Genomic DNA, 22,610 nt, shown 5'->3' with positions numbered 1-22,610 from the left:
TTTCAGTGTTAGATAACTGCCTGTGCCAGTTGTACAGCTGACTCCTGACTGACAGTGAAGGAAGCATTTGCACTCTGTGAGGGTCCACTGCCCTCCATAAAGCAACCGTGGGGATGAGAGCTGCTGCTTGGCAGAGTCATTTTACTCTGTAGGCATCTAAATTAATTTGGAGAAGCTGCCTGATATTGTAGCCAACTAAACTAAACTTCCATTAGACATCATTAACAGCAGCCAGAGAATACCTTTAGATATGACAATGGGTGGCAAAGGGAACATATTAAATTGCCAGTGATGAAGTCTAAGTACAAATTAATTACATTTGGTAAAGCCAGAAGTAAATTCTTTGTTTGATGTCCTTGTTTGTGGCAGCAGCCTTGAGAATGACTTTGTCTCATGCAGTTGCTGCTTTTCTGTACTTGGCCTGAAATCACGGTTCTCTGCTCATTAAAATGAGGATAAAAAAAATGAAGGTCACTCTTGTTGTAATGTAGCTGTTCACTGTTTTAAGCTTTTGCTGTTACATTTACTGGTTGCGAATGTAGCTGGCAAAGGTTAAACTTTAAGCACATATCCCAGGAAGGGGGCAAAGAGGTCACTCTCTAAACAATCCTCAAGTTTTATTTTCCTGACGTGCTTTTAATATGTTCATGTTAATGCATAGTTCGAGCACAAGTTAAATATTCTCATGCAATGCACTATGCAGAGAAGTTTTCCACTGCTTAACTTCTACCACTCGTGTTGTGCAAAGCCATATGGCTTCACAGCTGTCACAGGCATTTTGTCCTTTCCTGCGACAACATGAACACAGTCATGACCAGAATCCTGTGTGAAATGCTGGGATGCCTCAGCCTGTCCATCAAACCCTGCATGTGCATACCAAGGATTGGGAGGTACAATTCAAAGGTGATAATGACAGAAGAGAGCATGCTGATCAGCATGGTTATCAGACTGGAAATAGAGCTCCAACCTTACCCTTCTTTTCCTGCCTCCTTAAATCTGAACTGCACACTTCAGAGGCTGTTTTACAAGCCTGGCTTAAGCTACCCCCAAATAGATCAAAGAAGCAGAAGAATTACACCCTTCTTCAAGCAGGATGACAAAGGAATTCTCCCTTCAACAAATCTTTCTTGCTCCCACACACAACTGAAGTGTGCTGATGTGCTTCAGGAGGAGGAAAATTCTCTTCTGTCTAAGCATGCTACGAGTAGATCAGAGACTGCCCAGAGATTATATAAAGCGAGTTGTATAATATAGCACTTAAAGTCCTTTCAGTTTAAACCAGTGAAGGTAACCCAGCTACATCTCAGCTAATATTTATCAGGATATGTTTCCTTTTGGGCCCAAATAAGCATGGCATTTATGTTTGTCTTGCCTGTGAAATTCTGTGTTGCAGGAGTTGAAGCTGCTGCTGTCCCCAGGCATTTTATGTTTATATAGCTGCACTGCTCATTCTTAAATGAATGGGGCATTTGCTAGTAAAGCTACTCAATGAGTAAAGGTGACACGTCAAGGTTAGCTTGGAAAACAAGGAGTTTCCTTTTCCCTGTCGCAGCCTCGTAACTCACAGCGATCACTGGAGTAAGCAGAAGATTTTAGTTTGTTGTTCTCAAACTCCTGATCTTTCTGAACTGACCCTACCAGAATATTTGATAGATGCCCATGAAGTCACTTGTTGGAGGTGCATTTCTACCTTTCCCTGCATTCCTGCAAGTAGGTAATGACAGTCACGACTATTCCTGATGGCTATGTGGTAGCTGGGGCTCCTCTGCTTGCTCAGAGACGTATCTGAGTGGTTCTTTTTGCTTTTACTTGCTTTCAGTTGTTTTGGGTTGAAACACTGGGGATAACGATGAGGCTCTTGAATGGTTGGACTCGATCTTAAAGGTCCTTTCCAACCTAAACAGTTCTATGGCTCTTTAATTGTTCTTTGGCTAAATCTTTTGTGCAGTGCTGTGTGCGGAGCACGTTAATCCAGGGAAATAGCTTTAATCTCAGCCACGTGCAACACTTAAGGAGGTCAGTGACTGAAGGAAGAGGAAGGTATTTAATGTCTGGCAGGGGCCTGCCCAGAACAAAGTTCTCCTGCTCTTTCTCTGAAGTTCTCATATCCATGGCTTCACACACATTTCTTCCCTTGCAGCAATGGATGGAGGAGCAAAGTTGGCAGAACTGAGACAGCAGAAATGAAAATCAGCCCACGGAACCCACAGCTTTTGTTAGAAATCCATCTTTGTTCTGGATTCAGAGGAAGTTCTAAGAAGCTTAGGGAGAAGAAAGGGGGATACAGAGCTAAAGGATTACTTTTTTTTTCAGTGCTGTTCAGGTCTTTTCAGAACTCTGATGATCTTCCCGTGTTTTTCTTTTTGTTGAACTTTCTCTGAACAAAGAATGTGAAAGATCCAATTCTTAATACCTTATAAACCCCTTTTTTATTAGAAAAGCAAACAGTAACACTTGGTCTCGTAGTGTATTATCTGCTGCCTGCTTTACTACTGAGCTCTTTGGAGAGTACAGCTCCTTTGCCCTTTACTAGCTGCAATGGCTAGAGCTGGAATGTGCCTCTTGTAATGGGATGACGTGTGTAGCATCCTATCTCCCTGTCTTGGTGCTTATATCAGAATCAAAGTCCTCTATTGAACCAGTTCTAAGTAAAGCAAAAATATAAGCTTGCCTAAAGCAGCCAGTCAGCCACAGGGGCACGTCGAAAGTGAATCTGATTTACCCCATCCTCTATGCCCACTTTATCCTTGATGGACATGTTAGCAAAGGGACAGGTCTTGGCAGGCTGACACAGGCAAGCTTTCTTCTTGGACTTGGCAGTGTTGTCATTATTTATTCCTGGTAGCAGATCTGAGTGCTGAATGCAGTTGAAATGCCAGTTCCATGTGGGGAATAGGATCCTGCAATGCAGCTCAGTATGTTAATCTGGGAGCCTTGTCAGCTCCAGCCCAAGCGACTATGATTTGCCAGCCTAAACTCCACATGGAATTTCTAGTGGATACACCAAAGGATCTTAACCCTGGCCTTGCCCTCTCTCCTGCTCTGCAGAATTACTGGCAGATGCCTTTTCCCATGGCAATGACGGCCATTTTCAGGAGGAAAGGCAAAGTGGTGCCTGCCTGCGTGTTGTGCATTAGGACATAACTTCCACTGTGAATATGGAGTCTCTTTAGAGCAGATGTCTTTCATCTCAGCTTACTGTAAGAGCACAGGTATGATCCAGCCAGCTTTCTGAGAGTACCTATTGAAGAAGTCCTCTTAAGAACCCGACCTTCCTCTTTAGATAGGGGGGAGGTTCCATCTTGCTGTCTTTTAACCCAAGTGATCCAGGATTGTCCCAACCCACTCCAGCAGTAATAGGACAAAGATGTGCTATCCCCTCCCTCGCTTCCCCCATGCCCTGATTGTTTAAGGGATGCTCTGACAAGCATGGGATGCATAGACTCAATGGATCACTTCAAAAAGGCTACTGTTCATACCTTGCCAGCCTTTAGCAGGGAGTTTCTGACCCTCTGCTTTAAAACTGTATCTTCTTACTGCGCTTTGAGTGTGCTTTGTAGAGCTTGCTGCTGGATGTATTCTGCTGCTTAGCAGCTCTAGCACTACTTGGGTGCACCTTGGAGTCCCGCTTCCAATACCAAACATCCAGGAAGGTTCTCACGATGCATGCAAGTGTCATTTGGAATGATAGGCTGCGGTTTCCCCTCGCAAAGTTGGCTTGAACTAATTCATTCATGAGAACACAGGCAAACGAATAAACCAAAGAACAGGCGCTGCAGCAGTGGTCACTCAAGCAAGCCGTGTTTTCTGAAAGCTTTGGAGTGTTTGAGGTCTTCAAAGGTTAACAAACTTACTTCAGGTGTATAAATGAAGGATTTACAGCAGTAAAGGCATTACTGTCATGGTTAGCAATGAATAACATTGCATTGGTGCTGCCCAAAATGAATCCATGGCTGCGTTTACCGGGGGAGATTGTCTAAAGGCTTCAGCTGACTGAGGAGCAAATGACAGGTCTCGTACACAAACACTGCTGGGTTTGGGGTGAATTTACAGCAGTAACCGTGGAAGCAAGAGGCCAGTCCTGGCCCACAGTCACTCCCTCTCTGCCACTTACAAGAACATGGCACTTGTAAAATAGCTCTGTCTAGACAAAACCATTTGCCAGCACTTTCCAGCAATGATCACTTCATAGGCATGAAAGAAAGCATCACTATTTGATGTTTTTGCAGTGCCAGACTAATTCCGTGGCTCCCATAGCACTTTGTACTGTGACAGACAATTCCCATGCAAGCAAATGATCAGAGATGCAGTTGTGCTGGGGATCTTGCCTCTGGAGAACAGAGAACTGGGAGCTAAGCTGTCTTTACAGGCTTTCTCAACAGAACTGTTTCTATTTTCAGACAATCGGGTTGCCCCTGGAAATATTAAGTTTTTAGCAAGAAGTGGTTTTCCGGGAGGAATTTCTCAAGCAAATGCTATCTTTGGGTTTTTTTTTGCTTTGGCCTCTCATTGCAGTGGAATTGTATGTGATGTGGTTGCAAGAGGAAGAAAGATCAGGCATTCAACTCACCACCAACTTTCTAAAGGCAGGTTTTGCCTAGTTACTTTTCCTCTCTGTTGCCGCAGAAAGGCATTGCACTCTAAATAACGTGTGAGAAAGCAGCCCGTGCTAAGCTCTACCTGTATGGCTGAAAGCAGAAGCTGTCACCAAAGAACAGTGGTGCAGCGAGGTGTGGGCTGGGGAGGTGATGCTGCTTCAACACCCCCAGTAAAAGTCACTGGGAAAATGGGCAGAGTCATGTGAGCCAATTCAGCATGTTCTCTCACTTTGCTGTTCCTTGCTGCAGTTACGGGGTTGACTCATTAACCCACAGTTTGTTTCTACAGGTTGGCAATGTCAAGTCTCAGTCACCAGTGCGGGGTGCCAAAAGGGCTTCCTGCAGAAGCGCTGGAGGCTGAGAGGCAGCTGACACAGGCATCAGAGGCCAGCTAGAAAACAGCCATGACCAAAGGCAAAAGCTCCTGCGAGCTCTGACAGTTCTGCCCCTGCTTCAGCATCTAAACTCCAGGTATTCAGTGTTCAGCATTACATTGTTGTGTAAAAGCGTTTGTTCACATGTGCTCTTTCTTTCCAAAGTGCTGGTAAATTCAAACTGATGGTGCTTAAAGGTCATCTTTGTACCTTCCTGAAAAGGACCCAGCCCTGGGTGTGGGGGAGCTTGCTGACAGAAAACACTTAGCACTGCTGCAACACCTTCAGAGTGGTTGGAAAAAGGTTCTTGCTTACTCAGTGCACAAGAAAAGCATGACACTGCTCTTTCTGTACTCTGCACAGTGCCAAAGGAACAAAAGCAAGAGAGCAAATGTTGCTGTAATAGAAGTCTTCCTGCAGTAGTTCACAGCTCCAGGGCACTGGCACCGTAGAAGAATACTCAGAACAAACCACAACAGCCTTGCTAGCCCTGCTGTGCTCAGTCCACCTTAGAGACAGGCTTTGATGTCCTGTTTGTCAGGTCTGCAATGCTCCCTCAGTGTGAGCCTGAGGAAGGTGAGGAGAAGGGAAATGAGCACTGAACCTGGATGATACGGCGATAGGAAGTTTCTGTTACTGTGTTTTTATGATACAGACTATACATAGCTTGTCAGTGCTCCAGAAAGGTGCTTGGAACTCAGGGTATGAATTGCATGCTATGGTCTCATTGCTCTGCCGCAGTGTTTCATCTGCTTATAGCACCGGGGTAAGCAGTGTGGTTATCTTAGTCAGCAGTTTAGGAATAGTTTCATGTAATGCGAAGAACACTGTCCCATTGCAGTCCGTGTCTTTAATTAGGCTGTAATTTCAGTATCACAGTCTTTTATGGCTATCAAGGTGACTTTGATTTCTACACTGGCAAAACCCACTATGCTGTGCTGGTGTGTTGCCAATAAACCAACCCATAGCAATGTGGGTGGGACTGGCATGGTGATCTTGATAAGCCACATTCAAATCCCTGCTTTGCCAGGCTCCCACTGGGAACCTGAGTTCCCAAATGGAACCAGCCCTGAGTGTTTCTCGGATAGTAGGATTGTGAGAGGAATGTATGTACTATAAATACACATTACTGCTATTTTTTCCTCGCAGAAGACAGTTCTTTCATACTTGATTCTATTGCTTTCTTAAGGTAAACAAAGAACAAAGTGAGGAGGGTTTTCTCTCGAGATGAAAGTGTGTGTACATGTGTAATGCTCTCCTTGGATAGTTTAGATCACTGAGCTGCGGGTAAAGAAGTTTTCTGTCTCTGCATGTCTCAGTTGCCAGAGATTAAAGGCATGTGATGTGACAGCGCCAGTTCTACGACGTGTCTTGGCACTTCTCCTCCCCCTTCCTTTAGTAACTACTGCTCTCAGAAGTGAGCCCCCCATATACAGTCTATAGAGCACTTTTCCACTGTGGCTTCCTTTGCTACTTGTCTGTCTGTTCACTGATTCTGTTCTTTGCATTGATTTGGCATTGGTTTGCAATCAAGTTGTACTGAGGATCATCTTAGGAACATTAACAGCCCATCTGCTTTGTGAGCATGTGTTAGGTTCCTCTTTGTCCTGTCTGTCATTCAGAAGTTACCCAGCAGATGTGTTTGAAAGGAATATCATTCCAGATTTCTCTCCATTAATAGGCATTTGGGACTTAATTGTCTTGAACTTGCTTTTTACCTTAGAAGTAGAAACAACCACCCTGATGGCCATAATCAAAGGTGGATCATGGCTAGTAACACAAGGAATGAGACCATCTGGGAGGGAGAATGCAACCTCTTAATTCTTACTGTACATCTAAAAAGCAAAGAAACCAATGATGAAACCATAGAACTGATAGAAAGAGAAAGGATTCATTGCATTCCTGAACAGATGCGCGTTTTCTTGTACCCTTTTGGGTAATACAGGCTCACAGGAGGTCCTCTGTGTATTTGCCCACCTGACATGCTGAGCTTCTATTTAAGAACATCATCTGTTACCTGTTGATCTTCTGTGCTCCGTTTTCTGCTCACTGGGCTTTCAAGTCTGTCATGTCCCAGCTGCCAGGTAGACTGGCACTTGCTGATGCTGCATGTTTAATCAGTTGAGGCTCAACAATAAGAGCATCAGGCACCAGTAGTTTGGAAGATTTCTTGTCATCATATACCGCTCTGCTCTGCTCACAAGTGCTGGCAGCACTGCAAACTTGGATTGGCAGGTTTTGTCCTGTCTCTGGTTCCTGAAGCCACATTTCTATGATGTTCAACCAAGCTGTCTATATACATCTTGTCCCCTTACAGTCCCTCTTGGCTGCTGCATCCTGCTGTGGGTAACAGCCTTTTGGAGACATGTACAGCACAGCCTGCAGCCCCTGCTGTGGCTTTTAAGGTCAGTTTGTGTTCCCAAGGCATGGGTTGTGAAAAAGCCTGACTTCAGAGACTTCTTCAGAGGTATTAAAGGCATTCAGTGCTCTGATGAAGCAAATGCTGTGCAGGCGAGTTAGGGTCTGCTTGTGCCTAGTAGATGGGTTAAAATGTTCCTGTGATTCATTACAATTGAATGCCATGAAAGATAAACATATTTCAGGAGCAAATCTTAAGGATCAAATCTGAGTAGGCAGTATTTGCTTAGCGTCCTACTTTCACATCCCCTGCAGGAAGCAAATGGCTTTTAGTTACCTGAGAACCTGAGTATTCCCTACAATACTAGAATTACCCCTTTTAAGGCTAATTTCTGCTTTCTGCTAAGGGGAATGTAGGGGAGCACCAGCTGCAAATCTAAAGACAGGAGCAGTCTGCTTTCCCTGGGGGCTGCAGTATTTCAGCAGCAGAGCTTTTTCTATTCCAATCCTTCAGTTACTTTTGTGTTTCTAATTATTTCTCGAAGTGTAATTGACTTGCAAGATATTCTTGGCTTTCAGTATTCATTGAGTGAATTATTGACCCATCACATGAGTCATTGATGTGAAGAGATGTACGAGCAAACTGGGTGTAAAATAGCTACTTTGCATTCTTAATAGCAAATGTAAGCCATTAATAACTTTGCTGCTTGCTGCACTCAGAGCCTGCATAGTTTTAGTTTGACATGCATATGGCTGAGTTCATTCTTGGTGTCATTTGAAATTCATTGGGCATGGACTTCACCTCCTTATGCTGCTTTAAAATCTCTCTTGTGTTAAGATGTGAGATGCTAATTCTAGTGTTTCTGGCTGACTTGAGGTGTTACATTTGAAAAATCAAATCCAATTAAATCAACTTATTACTGAGGTCAGAGACCAGTGTTCAGCACATTCTATTCTTTGCTATTTTGCAGCAAAGAGTAAACTTAGTGAGTGTACTGTATCTCGATCCATAAACAAACTAATCTGCCCTAATAAGAAGGCTTCTGCTTCCAGGACGTAGGAAACATGGTCAAGGGATAAAGCATTCCCCAGAGTCCAAATATCTGAGCTTAGTTGCTGGTTTTTAACTGGTTTTTGTGTACTGTGGGACAAATGTTCTCTCTTTATGTCTGCTTCCCCATCTTCTTGTAAGGTGGAAGTGGGAAAAATGGTTTTGTGGGGATAAATTCAATGATTGCAAAAGGCTTTGAGACCTCTTGAATGTGTTGCTGTGGACTGGCAACACAGCGTCAGATTGCTATAGTTAGAGCTAAGGTTTTTAGGAGGCTATAAATGAGAGATGCCCGATTGCTATCTGGGCAGAAACTTGTTTATTATCCAAGAAAAGCTTCTGTGTGCATAACATTTTAACATTCTCAGCAAGGAGTGAGAGAGGGGAATGCATAGTATGGCTTTGAGATGGACAAATATTAAGCTGATTTGCAGATACTTTTGCAAATCGAAGTCTTATTTTGAGATTTATTATGAGTTCCCACCCTGTGCAAGTCTTTGTATTTAAATGACACCATCACCAAGTGCTCGGTGGCTCTTTCTGCCTCTTATTGTTCAGCATTTAATGTGTTTCCTGCAGGAGCTCCCCATGTTCCAGACAAAACCAGACAGAAAAGCAAAGAGAATGTTGAACTCTTAGATACCCTTTACAAATAGCCTGCTGTCTTCTTTCTGGTGCACAGGCATTCTATACCTTTTCCATTCATTTAGGAGCTTAAGTCATGTTGAAGTTTTCTATGGTGCTGTTTCACTGCACCGATCTAAGGGAACTTACTGAAGTGCCCACATTAGTAGCTCAGGTGCCTCAGAGTTCCTCTCAGTTGTAAGAAACTGGCATTTCAAGTTGAATTGCTTCCATCCAATTACTCCCCTCAAACTTACCAGTTTCTAGAGCTACACAAAGAGCTATAGGAACCAAGACTTCTATTTTGAGTTAAGTTTCTGCTTAAGTGCCTTATTTGAACCTGGGACTAAATTACTTCCAAAAGTGAGGTTCTTAGCTCAGATATTGATAAGCTTTTAAAAGTCTCGTATTGCTTGCTCTAGTTCATACAGAACCCAGTTATGTAGCAGACTTTGTGATGTTGTTTGAGATTTCGAGACTCTTGGGGAAGTGGTGTAAACCTTTTGAAGGATTTATTCTCACCTTGCTTTATGGCTCAATACTAGAAAAGCCCAGGCAGCCCATTTGAGACACACAGGGGTTAGTGTAGAGAGGACTGGAGGAGCTGTCCTTCATCTCACCTGCCCACCACCAGGTTGTGTGAGCAGCCTGGGTGACAAGATTAGACATAACCTCCACATTCTAGATGAAAGGGATTCATCTTCCCTGTTTCCTGTCTTGATACATTGAGAGACATTCACGGAGAGGCTGGCCATTTGGGTCATGGGTAGCTGCATCCTACATGAGTGTCACTTGTATAACTGCTTGCTTTTTAGTTTGTGACAGAAATTCTAGGGCTGTTTGTTACTGCTCTGCAGTTACTCTGTGCATGTTTCTCTCTGCAGCACAAAAGGTTGTTGAGAGGGTTGAGAGCTGACTTAAATTACTTTGCATTTAGCATGGAATACTGCAGAGAAAGCACGTTCACATGTCAAACCCCTGCGCTGTGAAATCAAGAAAGGAATAAAACCAGCTTACCTCTGTGAGCGCTCAGTACGGAGTGTGCAAACTCATCAGCCACTCACTGCCTGAACGTGGTCCAAGTGACCTATTCTGTAGAAAAGACTTGTGAAGATATTCGGGTGGGCTAACAAAGCCCTCTGAATCTTAACTAGAAAGCTCCTTTTCTCCAGCATGCAGGGTGAGCTACAGTCCTATTTCATGGACAAGAAATGGAGCCTTTGGGTATATAGTGCTAGTATGTCCTGTGATGGATTGTGCTGCTGAGGGAGCAGACAACTGGCATAGCTACAGCTTGGAAAGTAAATATACATTCCCATGTCAAACTCCTCTCATCCCACTGTAGCCCAGATACTTAAGGATGCACCTTAGTTATTGAGTGTTAAGGTGAGCTGCCGGTAACATTTGAAACACAAGAGTAGCTTTCAGGTGCAGGGGGCTTTGCTTCCCTGACTGGAAGTGCTTTCACTATGATCACCCCGCTTCAAGAGCCACCCAGTCCCCCAGCATATCACTGCTTACCAGCTATAGGGGTGGGTCCACAGAGCTTCTGGCTGGAAACGTGAATTCCCAGAGCTGCTGTTACATTTCTCCTGAAACAGAGAAGGACAAACCACAGGTCTGGATGGAGCTAGAAACTGGCAGGAAACTCAGTGCAAAGCAACGAGGCATGAGAGCCTCTTTCCACCATCTCTCTTGCCACCTCTCAACCGCCCGTCTCCTTCACATCCAAATACAAATCCATGATTAAGACTTAGTGCCCTTTGCCCTCATCCTTCCCCGCTCCACACATGGCTCTCACTAAGTAGGGCTGTATTTCCAAGTCCTCACATGCTCCCCTCAGCTTTCTGGTGTCCACTTTTGACCTGAGAGCACAGTTCAAGAGTCTCATGCCTCCGCTCACCTATCTCTAGCCTAAACCTTTGTGCTGCCCTGTCTTTGTCCAGGAGCCCAAACTGTTCTGGTACACGCAACAGCAAGCTATGTCTAACTAGGTGTGTGACTAGGTGTAGCTGGGCATTGACGTATCTGTGTTTAAAATGAGCTGTCAGTGGCTGTACTACGTATGTATAATACTGTTAAGAGAAGCTGATGACCAAAACTCTTTTGCACTACACCTTATTAGGATGCTATAACAGAATTTAAGGAAGTAGAGGCAGTTACTAGATAAGCACCTATGGAAAAAAGGCTGTGGTACAGGGAATAGGAGCAATCAGTACAGAAGAGGTACCTGTAAGATTCTAAACATTCAAACCATTGTCATTTTCATCATTTGATTCTATAATGGACATTTTCCCTCTCTTGTGCAGTGAAGTTGCATCATGCAGAAAATAGGTTTAAGTAAGAACTCTTACGGCATCTGTCATCAAATGCTCTCCGAGAGCATTGCTAATAATTCATTAAAGCAGCACTGTCAGCTGGAACACTTTTAATTACCATTTTCTGACAAGTCAACCCTTCAGTGTGTGCCCTGATTTTTAAATTTATTGCTAACACATATGCAGGTCTTTCTTTTTCCCTGCCGCTGTTTATATGGGTTGAGAGAAGTAACTGGCTGAGATGAAGGAAGTGAACAGTGCACTACACGTTTTCATGCCCAAAATGGAGTATAATTTAAGGTTGGTTACTTATTTTAACAGCTAGCTTGAGAAACTAGTTATTGTAGCTGCCGAACATCTTAAGTGTATCTGAATGCAGGGAAGTTCTATGTTCATGGTTGTGAGCCTGAAACACACTGAACTTAAGCTATAGCTGCGAAAACCATGAGCTTCTCCTTGTGAACTGTCTGTGCTTACATGCATAGCCATTAAGCAGCCCTAAGCTGAAGATGGGCTGGCTGGTCCTAATACAGGGTTAAAACAACAGTCCTGGCAGTTAGTACACAACAGCTGTAAACGTGTATCAGCTTATCCCACCCTAGTTTGTTTGCATAGCCTTCAAGGGCCTTCCAGCCCTGTGTGGCTGTCAGAAGTACTGCTTGGCGTTCCCAGAGGAGAGCAATGCCTGAACCTCCACCTTCTGCCTTCTCTATCTGAGGTGACTACAGCAGGAGCACAGATTTTCTTTGGCAATGTTTTTTTAAGCCTCGGTAGCCTGTTTTATGGGAGCAGAAACTGGAGAAGGGAACTATCAAGAGGGTTGCCCAAAGAGAGGTAAGTCAGTGAGTAAGCAGAGTAGAATCCAAACATCCTGTTCCACAAGAAGGGACTCTTCAGGTCCTTTGCTGTAGTCATTAGGTGACAATTTAGTGGAAGAAAACAGAAGGGATGGTCTGTCTGGAAATATCAGGGAGGTTTCAATCAGATACCAAGAAAACAGTGTGGCACTAAGCCTCTTACCTTGTGTCTTATGCAGTAAAGGTGACTGCAGAAGGGAGGTGGGGGAAAAGCTGCCTGGCTTCGTGTCCCCTACACAATCCAATTTCCACAGTGGTGTGGTCCAACAGCTTCTGTATCAATGGAAGAGAGCCCAAGGCCCTCTTTTGCTTTTATGTGCGGCTGTGTCAGCTCGGACTGGTTGCCAGCTCATCTATATGCAATGGCTCATTAACATTGTGGCTCAGTTTATATATTGTATGTGAAAGGCAGAGGAATGGCTGCTAGATGGATAACTGCCCCAGTGGAAGTGTTGAGCTGTCAGAGTAAGGGGAAGTAATGCAATGTTACCCAAAGAGGCTGACATTAGTCTTGGTGTCACCGACATCAGTCTCTTGTCCCATCCCATCAGTAGCAGCACAGCAGAGGTGCCTTGACTGCTTTTGGTTCTGTTCTTTGCATGGGCAGTGTGGTTTTGGAAAGAACCAGATGCCTGTTAATACCTCTCGTATTCTGCAGAACCCTTTGGTCTTGGATTCATTTGGTATGTGCTATATAGGTATGTGTGCCCTTGCCCAAATTCCTGTTTTGATTTTCCTGCCTAGATTTGAGTTGGAACTCAGGGTCCACCTGAACTATTTGCAGAGGACTGACTGCAGGAGTTAACTCATTACTGTAAAGTTGCTGTTACTCTCCCTGCATTGCTGTTGTCTTGGAGCTTAGAGAAATGTGCATCTCTTGTATTTCCCAGTCCCTTGGCAGGGTGCCTTTGCACCTGGTGATAAGGGATTGAGTGATGTAAGCCTCGAATCTTACCTATAGGCACACAAAAATTAGGTGTCCAAGGAAGCTGGGAACAGGATTTGTATGTTAAAGATATAAGGAATTAAGCTCTGTCATGAGTCATCCAATTGTTTTAATAGCTCTGTCATTAATAATAAATTTGATAATATTCAAGCAGCACTTTTCATCTCTAGAGCATGTTAATCCTTCTGTTACACCTCTCAACATTCTTAAGACAGGTACCTTTAGTGATGCCAGCACATACAAGCTTTTATAGCACCAGGAACTGATGATGGAATTGCTTGGGATACTTTCGCCAGGTGCTATTTGATGTGATACAGTTTGAAATAGCCTGGTTATTTATATCCTGTGCCTCATACCTGCAGGAACTCTGTCCTTTCCATCTCTTGGCACTTTCTAATGGCACCGATTCATTTTCTTGCATCAAACAGTGCACTGCAGATTGTTTAACATGATTTTTTCCAAAGGAACACTTCTCCTGCAATGAAACTCAATGGGATTTTTCCCCACTAGCTTCAAAGAGCACAGTTGAGCCCTTAAAGGGATTTACTTCTGTTAAATATTATCCTCAAGACTGAGAAATTAAAAGCAAATGAGCTTTCTTCCTTTTTCCTCTAAGACACGTCAGAAGAACATTAGGAAAAAGAATAGCTTTCCCCAGCTTTCAGAACCTCCCCGAGTGCATTTCAATTGCAGGTTTTGAGGAAAGAGTGTAATTAACAAATTTATTCAGTCTCAAGCCAGAAAATTCTTTCTATATTTAGCACGAAAAAGCAGAGCAGGAGGAGGGGAGTAAATGACCTAGATTTTCACAAGTGACAAATGACTCCTAGGTGCTCAGAGACCCCTTAAATGCCGGAGATTCCCCCTGCAAAGCAACTTCTCTTCGTTGTTTGTCACATGGGATATTCAAACCCACCCAAGACACTCTTGGAAATGTAGGCTGTCCTGTTTGTTAAACTGATTGGCAGTGTTACCCTAGGTAAAGAAATTGAAACTGCATCCATAACCAAGCAATTAAATCCCATTTTTAGAAGTGACCTTGGTATGCCACCAGCTCTCTTCATTCACAACATCCCCCTGTTTGCCTGGAAATGGATGCTCGAAGAGCATCTCCATCAAGAAGCAATGAGGAAGAGGAGATGTGACTGAGGCAGCATGTTCAGAATGGCTATTGCTAGGTTGGCAATTTCTTCTGGTTTTCAGTGTTCTGTTTTCAACAAGAAAGTCATTTGTCTATGGAAAGCAAGTCCTCATTGAAAAGCCTGTTTGCTTAATAGAAGTTTTCTGTATAAATGTTGATAATCTGTTTTCGCAAAGACAAATTGAATGCCTGTATCTTTTGGAATGATTATCTATAGACAAGGGGGGGCTCCCTAAGATATATATTTTAGGTACAGTAGAGAATTGGGTACTGCAGGCAGTTGTTTATTCATTAACCTCAGTGTAACCAGGCTGGCTGCCTCCCAGTACTTACTTACTTTGTGCTTGCCGTGGGGAAGGATTTGAAATGCATTGCAGCTCTACACTGGGTCCTGGGGGAGATGATGCTGTCCTTCCAGTTAGGTCTCATTTTGTATGAGTAAAACATGAAGCTTATTCCAGGTAGTAGTGGAACAATGAGTAGAGCAGTAACGGGAGCCTGAATATTCAGTCTAGCTGTACAGTTGTAATTCCTTCCCAAAACTTTCTTTGCTGTGAGCACGCCCCTCTAAGTGGGCAAAACTTCATAGCCATGCATGCCAGCATGCAGATAAGCTTGAAGAAAGTGCAAAGCTCCAAGACAGGAAGTATCTGAAATGGAAGAACAGCATAATGGATGCAGTTGATTATATCCCTCATCTCTCCCAGCACCTTCAAGTATTGCTACTAATGAATGTAAAAGGTTCCTAATCACTTCAAGCCTGCCTTATTCTTAGACAGCAGGTAGTTGAAGTCCTTGGCCTCCTCTTCTAACTGTAATGACAGAATTTAAATGCATAGGCTATTTAAATTCAAGAACAAAGCTGGCTGTAGTGCTGGCTTGGCAATACATGTGGAAATCCAGAAAGGCAGAGACTTGCTATTTAACTCCTTGAAGTCAGTCAATAGCTGAACAGCAACAGAGGCTTCATATTCTCTGCCTGCTTCCTTACAGAGCAGTACAGGTGGGACTGGGAGGGGGGAATACAGTACTTGGGATTTCATAGCATGAAAGAGAAGCCTGCTGCCCACCGATGAGTTGGTTTGTGTCTTTCAGACACTCACACGCTTAATTTTTCTGTGGGCTTTCAGAAAGCACAGAGAGCTGGTGGCAAGAATTTAGCACCATGTTTAAGCTGCTATGCTAGAACAGCACAGATGCAATAAGGAGATCCTGAAGCTGCGTGGCCTAGAATGCCCCCCCGGCAAGCCTGTGAGGTAGAACACCTCTGCTGCTGATGCCACGTGGGGAAAGTGGGTTTTATGCAACCTGGTGCATGGAGGAAATCGTGCCACCTTCTCACTGGAAGGAATAAAGCTCATTACTTGTAATTCAGCTGCTTGGCAGAGAGGGTTAGTGCCAGAGAATCCTTACTTCCCCTGAAAATGTAGGGCATGGGTGGACTGCAACAAAGGCGCTTCTTTGCTGCGTAGTGGGAGTAAGCTGGTTGCTGGGCACAAGGGTGCTCAGCTGGATCACTGAGCACCTCGGAGTAGTGTGAGGGTGTGTAATCACCCATGTAGAATACAGTGAGGGATGTGAAGTCATGAGTCACTTCCTTTCTTCCAGTCACTGAATCCTCCTTTTAAAAAGTCAAGCTAAGCACACAGAGAAGATAAGACTTGTATTGATAGAAAGCACCATATTGTTATGTTGCCAGTTGTGTCCTTGTCACCTTGCCCCTTCTCTGCAGCACTCCAAAGCAAAGCGGTCTGCGATGAAAACATGACTGTGTGATGCTACAAACCCAGTGATTGCTCCGAGCAATGACTTTGACGTCTGACTTGAGGATGTCTGAAACCTTTTTTTTTCTACTTGAGGCTAGGTAAAGGGAAGTGTAAAACATTGTATGTAGGCTGCCCTGAGCCATGCAGTGCTCAAGGTCAGGTTGGATGGGGCTTGGTGCAACCTGGTCTAGTGGAAGGATGAGCTTTAAGGTCCCTTCCGACCCAAGCCATGCTGTGATTCTATGCAAGTGTTTAATGTTATTGAACAACCAGTGTCAGCTGTTGAAGTTTTGTTTCTAGAATTGCATTTAGCTTTGCCTAGTAGCATCAGGCTTCTGTATTAGACATTGGCTCATCCCTCTAGCATATATGATGGTACTGAAAGTGGTAACTAGCTGCAACTGGGTGACAATGTTTATTAGTTGGGTAGAGGAATAAGCACACATTTTGGGTACACACTGTGCTCTACCAAGAGTGTTTTGAGCTGCAACTGATCAAATGACATGAAGCCTTATAATGGGATTGCATTTTGTTTCATCCTCTGCTTGTTTCCTCTCTCATTTCTTGCCCAATAATCTGCTGGCTCTAAAAAGGTATTTATGGAAGTTTATGTTGTTCTCAAAGGCATGAGATGTTTCTTGAGATTTCCCAAGGTGTTGTCCCTGCATTGACCTTCGAGAGCCCCTGCGGCCATTGGGTCCAGGTTTGCTCTGAGCACAGATGTGCCCAGCCAAAGGCTTTTTCTGGAGCATGTGATACCCTGCTTGCTTGAGCAAAGCAGATAGCTTGATAAGGAGCTGTATGACCAGGCATACCTGCATGGGGGCTGTCTCCTGTCTGCTAGAAAGCAAGTAGAGGAACAGGAGTAAACAGATTAGTGTATACTGTACTTGCAATATGCCCTGTTACATATTGCCAACACAATTCAGACCTGAAGAGTATGAACTTTAGTTCTGGAGAACTGAACGTGGCCATCCCCTGTACTGCCATTCTTTAAGGTCCCTTGCTCAAAACCTCCCAAATATTACCATGCTTCCAGTGTCCTCTGAGGCAGGACCTTCTGGATGGTGATTGTGTCCCCCTTGGGATGTAGCTCTAAGGTTATTTTTGGGTCAACTGCCCACTTTTAGCCTTCCCTTTCATCCAGCTTCAGAAGTTCATTCCATCTATTGTCTGTTTATCTGACAGCCCTCAGCTGCATTTTATAGACTGTTAGACTCAGGTTTTGTTTGGTTTATTATCATTACTGTTTTTATGTCGGACAATGTCCCAGTTGCCTAGCAAGGTCAGTAAATAGGTGCTTAGAAAAGAAATAGTAGAGCATAAGCTTTCTGCGAGGTAGAACACTATATTCTGCTTCACATGGAGTATTTTATCTGCAAGCCTCCAAGGACTCTATTGGTATTAATAAATGAAATTCACCCTCTCTTTTGGAATGCAGGGGAGGGAGAGAAAGACACAGGAAGCAGTCGTCAGCCCATTTTTCACGGAGAAGAACCAAGACCAAGAAAGGCAAAGCAAGGTAGAAAGCCTGGTCTGATATCCTGCCTCACTGAAGTCAGGCATTGATCTCTCATGGGAGTCATGAAGAAAGCTGAGAGCCTGTTGCTTGAAAGAATTCGAGCTCTGCTGATTTCCCTTTGCAGCTCATGTGTTGAATGGAGCTCACAGTGTTAAGAAGTAAGGAAGTGAGCAAGGTTTGTAGAGTGAGTGGTTATTTCCCAAGAGTAGGAATATGGTTCCAAAAGCAACACAGACATAGGACAGGGTAGTGAAGAAATCAGCACGTCCTCTTTACATGTATTATGCTCTTTGTTCTGTTCTTTCACTGGGAAAAGGATTATCCTTGATTGTTGTCTGAGTTCAGTCCACAGCCCTGTGGAGTCTTGTGAAATTTAAGCAATGCCTGTACAGGGAGAGCTGGATCCAGGAGTGAAGTTTGTGCTTGTGAGCAGCGGCAAGCGTGCCCAAAGAGCGTGTATGCCACATAGGCAGTGCCAATGGGAGATAGAGCCATGTGGTTCCTGCCCTCCCTCTGCTTGTCTCATATTGTTCCCGTAAGAGTTGCCATTGATTTTGCGTGTGGTTGCTGTTATAGAAAGAAGAAAATATGAAGAAGCATCCTGGCCTTCCCCCCTCCCCAGAACCACAAGTCCTTCAGGTACATGCTCTCTTGCTGGAAGCACAGTCCATAGATGATCATGTGGAACCCCTGGGCTTTGCTGTTGAAGGTCAGGACATTAGAAATAGTCGTGTAAATAAATGACTGTTTTACAGGTGAGTGAACCCATCCAAGCGAGTCGCTTGGGAGGGCAGTAACAACAGGCTGGATAGCAGAGAGCTCATAGCACGTTTGGGAATAGAAAGCAGCCTCAAGTGTCTGCTCTCGCCTGCTAGGTTTGCATGAACAATGAAAACAGTCAGTGAAGTGTCTTCATGTCTGTAGGCTGGAAAAAACAAAGTCACTGAGGGACAGCAATACAGCGGCTGAATCGTTCCTAGTTAAGTGTTGGACAACTTGCTTTGGTGATAGAGAGCTTCCTTCAAGAGGCAGCTGGCTTTGAGCCTCTGCCTTAGTGCTGGAATAGGAAGCAGGAATGTCAACAACTCTGTTTGGCTACTTGTCTTTGGCCTGACAATTCCATAACAGAGTCAATGACAAGGTTACTTAACTGAAGACAGTCCCCTGTCCTTCCTGTCACAATGTGTCCATATACTGAAGACTCTTTGTGCTGAAGTTTCCCCTTTACTATATGGTTTTGTCATGTCTAGTTCCATGGAGCCATGAGGTGCTTCCTGAAGAGGAGCTTAATTTATGCCCAGAAATACACCTTCATGTCTTGTAGCAGGAACTTCTGTAGTGCTCCATCACCCTCACTGAGGTGAGTCTTAGCATCCTGTGGCCTATTCTGTAAATGGTAGATATGCCAAAACATGCTTGTCCTGCACAGTAACTTAAATAGTTTATAAATTCATATATAAACTCGTATCTGGGTAAAGTACTTAAAATTGGCACATATTTCCATTAAAAAGCTATGGGCAAATACCTAATTTCAGTAAAGCTTCTGCTTCATGCTTAACCTTTTGTACCTTCTTGCAAATAGGGTGCACAGTTAAATAGTGTTTCAGAGAGAAGGGGGGCTTTAGGAACGGTCGGGACAGTAAGGAACCAGTGTGGCTGCCCACCACCCTCTACTGGCCTGTTCAGGGACTGCTGGAGGCAACGCAAGCTCTGTGTGGGATGGGGAAACCTCTCAAAGAGGTGAAAGAAAGGTGAAGCTTTGGGCAGAAAGCACTTCTGTTCGCATTTTCGCACCATACCTGCTCGAGTACCACAAAGTTCCATCTTCCTTTTCAGCGTAGGGCCAGTGGCATCAATAAACCCAACCCTAGTCAACCTTTTCTTACGTGCCAAAATAATTTTGCACAGCAAAAATCAGAGGCTGAGCTTTGAGGTTTGCTTTGCTGATTTTGGAGGGGATAGAGTGGACACAGTGGGAAGGGTAGTTCTGAGTTGAAACAACTCAGATAAGAGCACGATGTGTCTGTTGGCTTTAGTAGTTTTATCCTTCTCTGTGCTCTTACACCAGAAAGCGGTGTGACTCACAGAGGCATTTATTTCTATGGCTGTGTTGCAGGCTGAGAAAGTTTTATACTGGCCTGAGCTTACACTGATTTCCAACTCGGGTTATAGCAGAAAGTAGGCAAATTTGATGGCTCCCAGAAAAGTAATTTCATCCATTTGGGTGAAGCATCTTTTCTGGTACAATTTTAGCCTCCAATTCCAAGTCAGTGCCCCGAGTGGCAAAGGAAACCCAGGCAAATCCAGCCAGCAAGGAAAGCTTCACTGAGACACCGCAGGGAAGATCCACCAGGTTTGCTGCTGTGCACATCACAGCATGTGAGGGAGCTCAGGATGCTCAGTTTGTGCTCCAGGCTTGACTGGCTGTGTAAAGGGACAGGGTCTGGCAGGACTCAATAGCAGGCATCTGCATTGCTCATCTTTCTGGGGAATTGGGCTCTCGTAGTCTGTAGCATCATCTGCCTTAGGCATGTCCCATCACACAGCTTGAGCGACCTGAGTTATTGCAGCTGCAGGCTGCAAGAGGTGTGTATTTGTAGTGATGGCTGCCAAGCCTTGCTGTCACAGCAGCAGTGTTAGTCCCACTTTTTATGTGAATAGAAGGGAACCTACCCCCATCCTTGCAGAGCAGGGAATATGGGGGAGGCAAGAACAGAAAGACCCAACTCCAAGAGTTTTAGCACATTTTGTCCTTAGTTGCTTCAGCCAGTTGCTGCCTGCACTATTGGATTGATGCACCTGGATCAGGGATTGCTCGATAGGTCTTTAATTTCCTCTGGTTTTACCCTGAACAGGCCTTTCTAGGGACAGAAAGCACATTTGCAGTGTTACTGAATGCCACCTCTGTGCAAACAGAACAGAGGAAGAGGATTCTAGTAATAACTGTGAACTATATGGAGGGGTGGTAGGCTTTCTGGCTGCTGATGGGGGTTTGGTATTATTTTCCTCTGAGTTTCAAGGTCAGCTGGCTCCATAGACACAAATACGCCAGGAACAAACCGTACAGCTGTGCCAGCAGCGTGGGACATGCTGGCATTGTAAACAGCCCTGGATCATGGCCAGCAGCGCCAGGCAGCGAGCGCACAGGACTGTTCCTACAAAGGCACTTTATTACACTGATACCAAGATGTATCTTTTCTCTCTGTTGCCTCATTAAACATGAGTTATTCATGGGGTTTTTTTGTGGAAAAGCCTTGATTCAGCACGATTTGGAGGATGGGGGAAAGTTTTATTCATGTACTACAGAATCCTATAGCAATACCTGACTGCATAACAGGCAGCTTGGGTCCCTGAATCAGTGCCTACAGTAGAAACCAGAAGCCTATTTTCTCTCCTGATTTATTGTGTACAGAGGAAGCTTTCATTGTAGCTGTTGCAAGTTCCTATAGGCCCTTTCCTTTCCCTCCTAGATATTTCCTTTTGTCAGTTATGTGCTTGAACTAGCTATCAACCAGTCAGGAAAAGCTCGAATTAGCTTCATCTAGAAGTCTTTGGCAGACTTCAAATATTAATGCATTTTATAGTGTACTTATTTTTCCCAGCTGTCAGTTATTGCTACCAAGGCAGGGAATTCCTTATAAATATTGAATGCTGCTGCAAAGTCTGGGGAGAAAAAACATGTAGAAATGGTTCTCAAGCTTCCAAATGACTGAAAAACTGCTGACAACCTTCCTAATGTTGGTAAACGCTGTGGAAATCCAAAAGCTGAAAGTTAGCAGGGTTTTCTAGTGAACAGTCATAGTTGTTGAGTTTAGCCAGTCTGCGGATGCCTCCTTGACACAGACACTTTGGGGAAGAATGGAACAATTGGATTCGTTCTTAAAGTTGTTGTATAAGATGGAGCTCATAAATCGGCTTTGAAGGTCTGCTGCATGTAAAAGGATAAAACTTATTGCAGTGGAGATGAAGAAGTGATGGAGTTTTGACACAGCAAGTGCTACGGCAGCAGGAAGTCACATGTTTGGGTCTTTATGGACCCTCCCACTACCCTTCTCACACCAAAAGGATCCTAGTGCAAGATATAGTTTAGTCTCTTATTAAAACTCAGAGCTGTGCATTTCAAATGGGGTTTGAAGATTTCTCACCTTTATATCTCTAGTTCGAATCTAGCCTGGGTTAACCATAGCTGAAGCCCTAAATCGCTACTGATGTCAGTCAGATCCTAAGGGCTAACTGAAATAGAGAAGCCAGGGGTTAGCTGCTGGGGTGTTACCAGCTAATCTGTCTATCATGCACGGTGCTGGCTGGCCTCTAATAGAGCCCTTCTGGCTCCAGAGCTGCTCCCTCCAGTGTCCTGAGCACACTTGGGGTGTAATGAAAGGGCAGGTCTAGAGAAAGGCAGTCCAGACAGTACCCATTTGTGGCTAAATAGAGGCCTTTTGTCCCCAGGGCTGCAAGTCTGCTGCCAGGCACACACAGAGGAGATTAAACAGTACTAAAAAGACTTCATTAGAGACAGTGGGGGTCATTTTTTTCTGCAGCCAGGGTAAGGCTGAAAAGAATCCTGAAGTGAACTCGGAGCAATGACATGTGAGACCTGCTATAACAAACGCTGGGTTGCTTTGAATTCCTAAGAGTTGGTTGCAAATAGTATTAAAGTCTTCCAGTTAAACTAGGTATGCTGATGTACACTGCTTAAAATCTATCCTCAGGTTAGCATTTTTGCCCTGTTGATTGTGCTTTCTACACAGAACATGCTGGAAGTGGCTGCTTTGTGTTGCACTGATCTGTGATGTTTAGTGGATCGTGGTTTCAGGTAGTGACAATCTAGGACTTCAGGTGCGCACATCAGGCTTTGGTTGAGCTCCTACCCATGCCCAAAGGCAAAATATAATCTATTACACTGTCACGCCAAGACATTTGTAGTAGATTTCTCATAGTGAAATGAAGGAGGTGCTGGCTCTACCTCTTGTCTGTCTCATATCATTGTTGGGAAAAGCACAAGCTGGAGTTGAGATCCTTTTCCACTGAAAGAACTGTTTTTTGGGTGAGCTT

The sequence above is a fragment of the Psittacula echo genome (assembly GCF_963264785.1).
Source record: "Psittacula echo genome assembly, chromosome: 18".
NCBI classification, from domain to species: Eukaryota; Metazoa; Chordata; class Aves; order Psittaciformes; family Psittacidae; genus Psittacula; species Psittacula echo.
This window is presented reverse-complemented; position numbering follows the sequence as displayed.